This window comes from Electrophorus electricus, chromosome 12 (assembly GCF_041902795.1).
Source record: "Electrophorus electricus isolate QZ-2024a chromosome 12, ASM4190279v1, whole genome shotgun sequence".
NCBI lineage: Eukaryota > Metazoa > Chordata > Actinopteri > Gymnotiformes > Gymnotidae > Electrophorus > Electrophorus electricus.
Window position 1 is genome coordinate 12,755,844 of NC_137508.1, and position 12,699 is coordinate 12,768,542.

Consider the following 12,699-nt stretch of genomic DNA (forward strand, 5'->3'; position numbering starts at 1 on the left):
TACATGATGACAAACTAGCATTAGCACTAGCAACAACCCATGACTGGCCAACTATAGCTACCATTGAGTGAACCTTGTTTTGCTGCCAATTATCAGTTAGCTGTCTCTGGTTAGTGTTTTACCAGTTTAACGGGCTCAGAAATTAACTTGTTTAAAATGGCCCTTTCCTTGTTAATGCTGACTGAATTACTTTGGGTCCTGGATTGTCGAATGCAATCATTCTGTTTCTGTCTACAATACAAAATGGAGTTCCTCCTCACCATCTTCCAGCTGTTGGAAATGTTGGTACCTAGCTAACTAGTTAGCTAATTGCCTATTTAAAGTACTTGCACATTTAAATTGCCCATTTAAGGGACGATGTCCAAAGTACCTAACCATGGTCACTACTACTAGGTCTACTAAACTTCTAGCTAGCTAGTTAAGAACTGTATTAATTAATAAATAAATCGCCATTCGAATTAACACATATGTGCATCCCAAAAAATAAAAAAATCTGAGCAGTGTTTTATTAGCCAATAGGATCTTTAGCGAACTGGCCTTGTTTGTCAGTGATTGGGCAACGAAAGTTTAACTGTATTGGCTGTCAAAAACCAGTAGTTCACTATCTTACTATAAAGTGGCACTTTTAACGCCGTTAGAGGGACATGAAAGCAGCTTTAAAACGCCATTTTTGAGCACTTAAAGCTGCGTTTTTTATGCCGTTTTAAACTGACATATAAACTCCATAAAATATGACATTTTGATGGTTTTTGCATCATATTTTATGGTGTAGTGAAAAATAACTGGGTATTTTGTGGTCCAAAACACCGCTTTTTCGTCATTTTACAAATAAAACACATTTAGTTTGAGGTGAATTTTGACTACTTTGGCTTTCCATAGGTTATCAACAATTTCATCACCATACCCATCTGCCCACTTGGTGACATAATTTGATGTGGTATGTACATTTTGCAGGTGCGTCCAGGGAGTTTGAAACAAATTTGCCAACTTATTGAGTTTAGCACTGGATTTAGCTGGATTTAGACTTTTTTTTGACGTCATGGTTATAAAATCTGAATTTTAGCAGTGCAGAGCAGCAGCTTGAAGATTTGGAAGTGACTGTTTGTTTGGAAGTAACTGTTCGTTTGCTGTGTCATACTCGTCCCGTTGTCTGAAACTGAAAAATATGTAAATTCCTGTTTAATTAGGAATATAAAATTAGCATGTATGGCGACATCTGGAGACATTAATCTACTTTTTGACACTTCACGTCACTTAACCGTCCCATCATTTGTTGCAAAATCACACTTTTGCAAAAAGGCTGTGGAACATGATATCAGACAAACTTAGAGAACCATGATTGTTTGTTGCTTCCTGAATAATAAAAGTAGCCTACTACTCTTAACTACACTTGATGGCTCATTGCTCCTTGAAGCACTGAAGTGAAAATGGGTTTCATGTTATGATCAACTTTTGTGGCCCCTAACTCAAAAGAAAGTTCCATTTATTGATGGTATTTGATTGTAACAGCATCACCATCAAAGGTAGCAGCGAACATTTTGCATCGGCTAGTACAATTAAAATCAAGACATAACCTGTGCATATATGTGGGTGTGCTTTCTGTGCCTTCATGTTATGAATAACTTAATTAGCAATGAAAACATAGGGTTCTCAGCAGACATTAGTGTTTTCTGGAGACTTTCTTGCTACTCTGTCATCAGCAGCTTTTTTCTTAGAAGTAAATACATTTGACAGTAGGGAATCACTTCTTGCAATATGAGTTCCCTTATAAAAAAGTCTCGAGTTAAAAAGTACCTTGTTAATGGCTATTAATTCGGTCATAAACACCTTATAAACAACATAAGCAATATATAGCACATGCATTAAAAGGGTGTTACACTCACTGCTGTCCCGGCCCTCCAGTGAGTGATTGCTTTGGCCTATATAAGGACCCTGCTGGAAGAAGCCGGCAGCTTGCCCAAGCTCGTTGTTGAATTGGTGTACTGGTGTACGATTTGTGAGTTTGTAATCTTTGCTGTGCTTACCTTGTCTTGTGATATCCCTAGTTAGCTTGTGTTTGTGTATGTGTAGAGCTGTATGTGAGCATTCCCTGTGTTTTGTTTATGATTGTGGTCCCTGTGACAGATGAAATGTTCTTGTGTATGTTTATCTGTTACTGATCATAGGGCGTGGTGCCTGTTTGTTTGGGTTTGGGGTTATTGTCTGTTTATTGTCAGGGAGTTAGTGTAGGATTGTATTTTATTTTTGTCCTGTGAAGTGTAGTTAGTTGTGGTGTTTCTTTTGGTAGAGTGGGTTTTGTTTGTTATGTTGGAAATTAGCCACTCCTGAAGTTATTCTGTGTTTGTATACACATGTGTTCATCATTTAAATACACACAATTTCACCTCATGTACCAGTCCAGTCCAGTGATTAATCATTCCAAATACCATCCTGCTACCAATCTTTTCACAACCTCACTGTTGCAACCTCACTGCCTATACAGGGTTGTACCAAGGGCAACTGACCTGTGGGCTAGTTAGCTCACATTCATCTATACTAGTGAACCTGACATCTTGCTGGTTACTTAACTTACTTTGCCTTCTCCATCACTCACCATTACATCTGGTCAGATGTTTGTAAGCTAAAAGGTCATTCCAAACACTAAAAAAAAATCCTGTTGCCCTTTTTATGTATGTTATTATTGTTTAATTAAGGATTTTTATGTTTATGACCTAATTATTAGCCATTAATAAAATCAGTTTAAATCAGTCATAAAACATTTGTATTCAGTGCAGTAAGCTTTAGCCTTTTGAACTAATGCTTTAGGGATATGCATACCCAACTGCTTGCCAGTTGAATTTTGCCTGTATAGGTGTGCTGGCATTCTGATTTATTATTTGCCTGTTTTTTGTGACTGACTGCCATTCAAAATGTATAACTAGCTGTCTGCCTGCTGATCCTCAAGCCTGCCTGTTTACATGTTAGATTGCTTGGCAGCAACTGTAAAAATTATTTATTTTGGCTTTATCTTGCCTTTTCAGAACAACATGTTCTAGGAGAATCCTAAGAAAACTTGGACCAGGACAAATGGAAAAACAGAAGGATCTTCATGATACTAACAGGGAAAAGTAAGATCATTTTACTAGTGTTCCAAAATCTTATAATAACAATATTAAACAAGCTAAACAAGTAACTCTTTAATCTGTATTAAATACCAATGGAGCCTGCAGTCTAAATACTTTCTGGACTCCAAATAGTTAGGAACTATTTGGGAACAATGAGAGAAACATGTTCTATCAGGCTAGTTATTTTAAAGGTTTAGGAAGTAATCTTATAGGAAGTGGACTAAAATAATTTTGATTGTATTATGCAATTTACAAAACACATCATGGAACAGAAGTCTATCAGTCATTCATCCATTAAAACGAGAATAAGAATCTATAAACTTAGACACAAGCTCTCTCAAAATACTTTGACCATGGTTGTTAGATGAGGCTGTTGATGTTTGAAAAATGATAAACAGAAGAATGACAAACAACATTTCCTTATATTTTTTTGTTTTTGCCATTGTAAAATTCCTTCACCTCCAAAAGTGATACAGGTTTCTCCAGTATTTAAAAAGGTGAGATTACAATGGCCAAATTTGTTATTCATCAGAAAATCGAATTGTTGCTAATAAGTGAGATGCCAGTACGGTTCTTGTGCTATCCTGATAGTTAATCTTTTTATAGTTAGTCTTTTTTTAGATAGTTAGTCTTTTTATTCATCCTTCTTTATGGTTCTCAAACGAGAGCATCTCAAAAAGCAAGAAACAAGAGGAGCAAAAAACTGAGGAATGACAGCAAAATGCTCCTTAATAGAACCAAACAAATCATCCCAGACTTGGAGAATCTTGATCCATTTTGTGGAGAATCTGACTGACGATGCCATTTTTAACCAATTTGTCATCTTCTTCTGCTTTTTCTTTATAATGTATAATTTTTATTTTTGCTATAATTCTGAGTGTGTGAGATTTTAGCATAAAAATTAATTATAGCTCTAAAAAAGAACTTTTATTCACATTCATTTAGGCAGTGGAGATCAATCCCTAGTTCAGTAAGTCACAATGTATTGCTTAGACATCAACATATTTTAAATGTGATTAAATCATTGTAAATCAAACAGCTGAAGCCTTTTTAGAGCCAGGGTTCAGTCATTGTGGGCATTGTCACTGAAGCAACTCTGATGGATCTTCTTCCAACTCTGGAAGAGATTTTAGGTGTTGATGTAAGATCAGTGTTGCGTTCAGATTCAAACTTTTTGTTGGAAAGACACGGAGGATAGGTCTGATGTCTCAGCTACAAGGTAAATGTGAGCTAAAACTTCACAGTAAAAAGCTTCTTAAGATGTCTTAAAAGACAAACCCATACTTTTTTTCCATCTACCATACACAATTACATCAGCACACAACAATTTCAAACCAATATAATTAACAAACACTATCTGCTACATCAGATTAGTTAGTAATTCAAGATTATACTACATTTTATTCTTTAAGATCTATAGAATCTTGCCTGGGAAGAATACCTCTACAGCACCTATTTGGCTTCACTGAGGACATGGTTATGAACAGTATTCAAGAAAGCATTCAGTTGTCCCTGAGTAAAGTGCATTCTGAGGCAAGATCACCGGAGTTGACCCGTGCCATAGTGAAAGAGGTAGTGCACCAGGTGAACTTGGCCTTGCATGTGAAAAAGAATGAGGCTGAATTGTGGCCTTTAACACCTGTGCTCTGTCCACATAATTCACCTATTGGCACCAAAGCAGTCAAAAAGGTGGTTAATATGATTTCAACCATGCTAAACACCTCTGAGCAGAGATGTAAGAGATGTGACTGCAGTTATTGATACACATTGCAGTTGCCTAGCTGACCATGAGAGAGACTCGATGTTGCTAAAAATCCCCTCTACTTTTAAAGATAAAAATTCAGAAGGAATGAGTGAGGTTCTGTAGGACATAATAGGAGTTTGACATTATCTTCAGACGTCCAAAACGATGATACATCTAGACCAATAAGTACCATTCCTACAGTTTCCCCCATCTCTTTAAGGAAGTCACCATCGCTTTTCACAATGATGCTTTGGTGTTTAACAAGGCAATGCTTAAAACATCAATAAAGCTAGACGAGGCAGGTTTAGGTACTAAACCACAGGCTGTGCCTGTGACTGATTCATCAATTTTCTGTTCCAAAATTGTGGAATGAATTTATCACTATCACTTCTGATAACTTTATGCCACTTCATGTACAACCAACTTTTGAGGAACTTCCTTCCTATTAGGTTTCATACCTGAAATGTTAATCAAAATTAGGATTTTTAGGAAAACATGTTTAATATGTAACTTTTCTTCCATGTATACACATCATTTTCCTGGATATTATTGTTCCTGACTTGTTCACAAACACTAAATGTCCTTTTTTGCAGTCCAGATCTTTTTGCAGTGCATTAATCTATTATTAGTATTTTTAAGTCTTTGGTCTTTTGGGGGGCAGAGTTAGCATATTTTGTTTGAAAGTGGATATTTATTAAATCTTATTCTTTTATTTTGTTACACATGAAAGGGTCTCTATAAATGAAAACAAATCCCATTAAAAGGTCCCATATTGTTTAATACAGGCCACGCATGGCTCCACACACGAGTTTATGCATGACTACCACCACCACCACCTTAGCCCTGCTCATTACCCACAGCCACTGCCACAATCATACTTAAATTACAATACTAGAACACTGTAGATCAATGTACTGTAGTACTGTGGCTTTAAAAAACACACATCTGTAGTTTATAATGCTACAGCAGATAAACATGCATTTTTATAACAAATAATTCTACATTGACCTCAAAAGTGGCCTTTTTGGACCAGCGACTAAAAACGTACTCTAAGGTACTAAATGTATCAGTAGTAAACTGCTTGGCTTGCATCCATTTGTGTTATCTTTTATACCTAGAGTAGAGATGGTGGAAAACTATACCAGATAAAGTCACAAAATATTTATAGTATAAAAACCTGTAAATCAGCCTAATGAATTGGGTGTCAGTTTTGGTCATAATGTGATGGGCTAAGTGCCACAGGGCAAGGAGCAGGATGCAGAAGCATGTCTCAACACAGACAGTTTATTCACACGAAACATGAACGATAACAGCACTCACACATGACAAGCAAGTGCAGCGTGAAATAAACGACGAACTACAAGGACATAAACATGTGCATGAGACATTGTATAATGAACATACACAGGACAAGTGAACACAAACAAGAAACATTAGCACCAGCACTGACTGACAAACCACTTGACAGAGGGGTTTACAAATGACGTGCGTAGCAATCTGCAGGTGAATAACAAGAGACAACTCACAGCATGTGTCGGACCATACCACGTGATGTGTGAGAAGGGGAGCGTACCGTTACATATAAATTGCGTAATTTCAAGCAAACATCAAAATAATGTATATTATACTTATATTTTTTTTCCAAAAAAAGACTAAATCTAGTTTACTTGATTCAAAGGAATTTGTTTAAAAAACAAGTGTCAGAAATCTAGCTCGTTTGGTCGGAAAACAAACAGTAAACAGAAACGTGTCGTGTCCGTTGATGCAGGAAAGAAGACAGGAACTAGTGCGTTACCTTGTGGCGTTTTATTAATACAGAGCTCTGTTGATGTCACTTCACAACGCAGTGCGAGTGAGATCTAAAGCATAACTTTGCAACAGACAGACTTATATTTCTCTCGCCTTGCGCCACTTCTGCTTTTGTGTTTTTCCATCTCAGCCGTCACCTCTGTTTGACCGTCTCGTACACATGTCTTCTTGCATAATCACACATATGCACGTCTAGGGCATTTCCTGTTATGTCTAGACATACAGTAATTATTTTATTAATTCAAGCATTAGTCCTATTCCATTCTGCGCATTATTCTCTATTAGTGTAAGCTTAGCATTCATTTAATTTCTGAAACCCCACAAACGTTTTGCGTTTTGACACTCTCACACCGTCTGCTTGAGCTTTTGCTGTTAGTGATATTTCCAGATAGCCAAAGTACATAATGTGTAACGTTAGGTCGCTAATTTGGCTGCTAATTTGCTAGTGAGTCTTTTCATTTGGAACTATAGACTGCAGGTTTAATAGCTAACGCAAAAAAACGTGAAATAACATACTACTACGAATAAGGTAATCTTCTCATTTGATTAAAATAACTATGATTTGAGATCGGTAGATAGCCTGGCAAATATTTTTATAATTGGCAGCAGAATGTACAGGGATAACGCTAACGTAAAAGTTTAGTGGACTACCACAAACATTTGTGAGCAACTTATGTTCCTCAGTAGAACTTTCTCAATTTTGATGACTTATAACTTCTCAGACACCAGCCTCAGGTCAAAATGTACATTCCCCAGACAGTGGGACAGCAGCAGAAATAGCTTGGATTAAACAGTTGGCCACTTTAAGATCTTGGGTTTACAATGAACAAATTTCACATAATGTACAAGTAGTCAAGTATAATTACTTGAAAGTAAAATGAGGAAACAAACTGTACCAGTAAGCACTGCTATTGTGTTAAATTGCAGAGTTCATCTTACTGAACAGTTGAATTTTTCCTCCTTTTCAGAAAGCACATTTATAAAGATTGGGTGATGTAGATGAAGCGGACATAATTTTTAGAAATCAGCGACCCTGAATGTGCACCCTTTGTACAAAATGTCCCTCAACAACAGTAAATATTTTTGTAAGTTGGACTTTGGCTACATTTATTGTTTAACCAAAATATTCAGTTCAATACTATAAAATTAAATGTGTGTTTTCCCAGGCTCTGCCTTCAGAGTAAGTTTTTAAAAAGATGTGCAAATCATTTTTACACCGTAAAAATGGTGAGTGTAATGATTAGCGGTTAGGAGGTGGGCACATCTGCGGAGAAGGGCGAGTTTTATTATGGGCAAATCCAGAATTATAAACAGTCCAGGGTCATTCTGTAAGGTTTGTGAGCTTGAGGGCAAACACACGTGCAGAGTATAATCGTCTCATATGAGGGAGTACAGAAAGTCAGAGTCTAACATATGACATGAAGCCATGACTAAATGTCAATAGGAATAGAATAAAAAGGAGTGAGTTTAATAACAAACGGAAAAACACAAAAAAGTAGAGAATAATGGTTTGCAGGATAGCAATAACTAAACAAGGAAACTAAACCAGAAAATACTTAACACGGTTTTGTATACGTGACTATAAATGGAAGTAAAACAAAGAACGAAGGAGACTAATAGTTAACAGTAGTAACAATGGGAGCTTTTGTTTGAACAAGACTAAACACAAATAGACATAGCCTAAAGAATGAGGAACACAAATATAAACCAGGCTAAGACAAACAAAGGGAATCCATATTTACATAAGCAAACCAAGAAAACCGACACACAATAAGCGTGACCAAAAGAATACTGAGGAACCATAGGACGCTAAGGGAGAACCCAAGAGAATGACCAGCAAAGACAGGAGACGCACAAGGAGTTTAAATAGGAGGGCTTATAGGACAAAATTAGAAACAGCTGGAATTAATTAAGGGCGGAAAACAAACCAAATTAGAATGAGAAAACACGGAAGTAAAACAGTTAGCGTGGAGACAGGGGAATCTTAGGGATGGGAGTGTGACAGTACTTCTGCGGCCCACCCCTGACCTAGCGCGTGACTCATGGTGCGCGGGAGAAAGCTGGACAGAGGACAGAGAAAAACAAGGAGCACAGAGGATCCACCGGCATTGGGTACAATGAGGGGTATATACAGGAGTAGAGACAGACACAGAAGTCAGGGCAGAGCCAGGGGCAGATACATGAGTCAGAGCAGGACCAGGGATGAGACGAGGAAAAGGACTAGACAGAGACAAGGGACTGAAAGCAGGTACAGGAACTGAAGTCAGAGGAAAAGAAATACTGGAACCATATATAGGAAGGGTAGCAGGACTGGGTACAGGCACAGAGGAAAAACAGAGTATCTGTAACATATATAAGTATCTAACACATTGAAAACAGGCATAGGAATAGATACTTGAACAGGTGTGGGAACAGAAACACCAATTGGTAATGGAACAGGGATTGGCATCTTGACAGCAACTGGAACTGATACAGAGACATGGACCAATACAAAACCAGGAACAGGCAGGCAACAATACAGGAGAAAAGACATACAAGTTGGACATAGGAACATGCCTGGAGTCTGAGGCAACAGTCAATGTGGCAGGCCTGGAGGCTGAAGAGACAGTCACTGGAATTGCAGGTGAGCTGTGAGATGTAGCCACTATCCCAATACAGGGCACAGCTATAGGACTGTGGCACACACCGTGAGGCATCTTGGAGGTCTCTTGGGGATGTCGTTGAGTTGCAAGGCAAGGCCACTGGAGATACACGTCAGAAGACTGGTGGAACGACCCCAGAAACAACTAGCAGGTGTGGCGGTATGAGGGCCTTCAGCAGAGGCATGATGGTGACTGGTGGTCTTTGAGGGCATGATGGTGACTGGTGGTCTTGGAGGTTTGGAGGCACAGCAGTGACCGGCAGCAGGTCCAGGAGGTCTGAAGGCGCAGCTACGCTCAGCAAAGGTGGGTCCGGCTAGTCCGAAGGTGTGGCCACGGGAACAGATCTGGTACAGAACACAGAAACAATAATAGGTAAAGTGGTGTCTGTCACACTAGGGACTGGCTGGCTGGTGTCCTTCATGCCAGGAAAAGGAACACACTGGGCGGCTTCTTCTACGCTGGAGATAGGAACAGACTGGTCAATGTCCGCTATGCTGGAGATAGGGTCTGGCTGGGTGCAGCAGCTACTGGCGTCGTGTCCGGATGTCCAGCTGCTGCAGACAGTGGGTCTGGGGGTGCTGCATTGGTCTTGAGGAGCAATTTTGGAAAGCAGGTCAGAAAAAAAACCCCTGGGTTTATTGGCTAGACTCTGGGCTTTGAACAGTACCCACAGTGCTAGAAACAGGAACAGCACATCTGGAGACCTGAACAGTAAGCACATTAACATTCTTGGGCCTTTCTAGGTCCTGCCCTACGAGTTGCGTACTCCAGATGCTGCCATCAAGACTTGTAGAGATTGAGCAATGACGGGGAGTCTAGAGAGCTTGAAGGTCCAGAACCTGCTGCTTCTTTGCATTTCTTTTGGACCTGTGTGGAGAACTCCTTGTTCCCACAGTGCCAGGGGAGTTGATGTGTCCGGTGTGATTGTGCTGAAGCGGAGGACACGTGCAAAGAAGAGCAAGTTTTATTATGGGCAAATCCAGAATTGTAATTAGTATAACAGCCCAAGGTCGTTCTGTAACGTTTGTGAGCTTGAGGGCGAACACACATGCGGAGTACAATCGTCTCGTATGAGAGAGTACATAAAATCAGAGTCCAACATATGACATGAAGCCATGACATGCATGTGCATACCAAGCGTTATCTCTGTCTGTCTTTCCGGTATTAACGACCTATTCTGTTTTTGGATTATTGTCTCAGCCTTATCCCTGCCTAGTTTGTTTGCTCTATCAGACTGCAATCTGCATACTGATCTTTGTTTGTTTGTTTTTTATCCTGAACCCAGATTGTACATTTGCAAATAAAAGCATCTGTCTCAGATCTGGTTTGTGAGAGTGAGCAGTGTATATAGACCTTATATATGCATGCAGTCTAGAGAAAACCCTACATCAGCTGGTTTTCACTCAGTCATTACTTTTGAACTTGTTGCACACTATCCTGGAGAGAGTGTACTCTGCCTGTCCAAGTTTCAGATCAACAATAGATCCTTTGCTGTTCAAGTTGTTAGCCAAGTGACATACTTTAGTGGAATGTGGTTTAATAGCAACAACAAAGCGGGTTTTCGGGTTTCAAATTAAGTGTCTTAACTTGCAAGGTGTGATCCTACTTAAACAACTACAACTCTGAAACATGATTGGCAATGTACACAGGATTTGTCAAATATTATCTAAAATATAACGTATTTGAGAATGTAATCTAACCTGTGCTTTGTTCCTTTTTAGATGTTGTCATCAGTACATATAAAAACAACACATACAGGGTCAAGTGTGAACCGTAGAGGACGGGTGGTGGTAAATAAAGCACATGAAGATATGTGGGTATTTTTAATTGCCTGGCTTATTCAGTTTCCTGTTGTACTCATCTGTTTATCTGATTAAAATATTCTAAAACAGTTGACTGTTTTAATTTTTCATTCTGACATCTTATTACTTTGCTTTTTTCTCTCCCATACTATGTGGAACATCCCCGTCCTGCAATAGTTTGAAAATACGACTACCATTTGATCATACTGAATTGTATGTATGGCATGGTACGCAAATTAAACGTTAAAAATATTGCACTTAAAGCATGACTAGCAAAGAGAATAATTTAATGCCAAATTGTGTACGGTGTAGAATGAAAGGAAATTCAGTGTATTGTGCGTTAAAAAGGCATTTGACAACTCGATATCAACGACGATTCCCCCGTTCGAGGATGTTGTTGATGCAATTGCGAATTAACGTAGCTTATTCAAGGCTGAAAATCAAGACGTTGGAACAGCGTCGAAGGTACCAACGATGACTCACTTCAAAATCAAAACGGTTTCCACGGTTATTCAACCTCGATATATGACGCAGATTCAACGGCGAAAAAACGCTAAAACGCCATCTTTATTCAATGTTGAAAGTAAGACGTTGAAACAACATAGCAATATCAACGTTAATTCACTTTTAGCGAGACTTTTTTCTCAAAAAACCCCCACCTAATTACAGGTTTAAAGACCTTTTGGAGAAACAGCTAGCTACTTTTCATAGAAGACACTCAGTCCCGCAACAGCAACCTTCTTTCTCCGTCAACCTCTGTTAACTCAGTGGCAAGCCGGCACGGCACCTTTAGTCCGCACGACACCTGACACGGAAGTTAATGACACAGCACGAATCTGCGTTGTTTGCGTCCCCTTTCTTTTAATACAAACAGTTTGATTTGATCGTTTTTGACCGTTAACATTTGTGCGTTTTTTGAGAGAATAAAATATATTCTGTGGTTTCTAACTTTCTCACTGAGCGATTATTGTATATAGATCCGAAATCACAGCACAGCCGTTGTCGGTTATATGTCGGTTTTTGTCAGATGACGTCGTGGTTCTAAAATCATAATTTTAGCAGTGCAGAGCAGCACCTTGAAGATTTGGAAGTGACTGTTGGTTCAAATGTAGTATTAATAGTTACGTTTCGGTTGCTGTATCTTACTCATCCCGTTGATTTAAACTGAAGAATATGTAAATGAGCACTGCTTAATTAGGAATACACAATAGGCATGTATGGCGACATCTGGAGACATTTTTGACACTTGACGACACTTAACCGTCGCGTCATTTGTTGCAGAATCATACTTTTATAAAAAGGCTGTGGAACGTGATCTCAGACAAACTTAGAGAACTGTGATTGTTTTTAGCTTCCTGAATAATAAAAGTAGCCTACTACTCTTAACTACACTTGATGGCTCATTGCACCTTAAGCACTGAAGTGTAAATGGGTTTAATATTATGATCAAATGCATTAAAAGGGCAACTGACCTGTTCGCTTGCCATATGCGCTAGTTAGCTCAAATTAATCTGTTCTAGTAAACCTGGCATCTTGCTGGCAACTTGGCTTAGTTAAGTTACTACCATATAACCACCAAAACATTCTACCGGTGGACA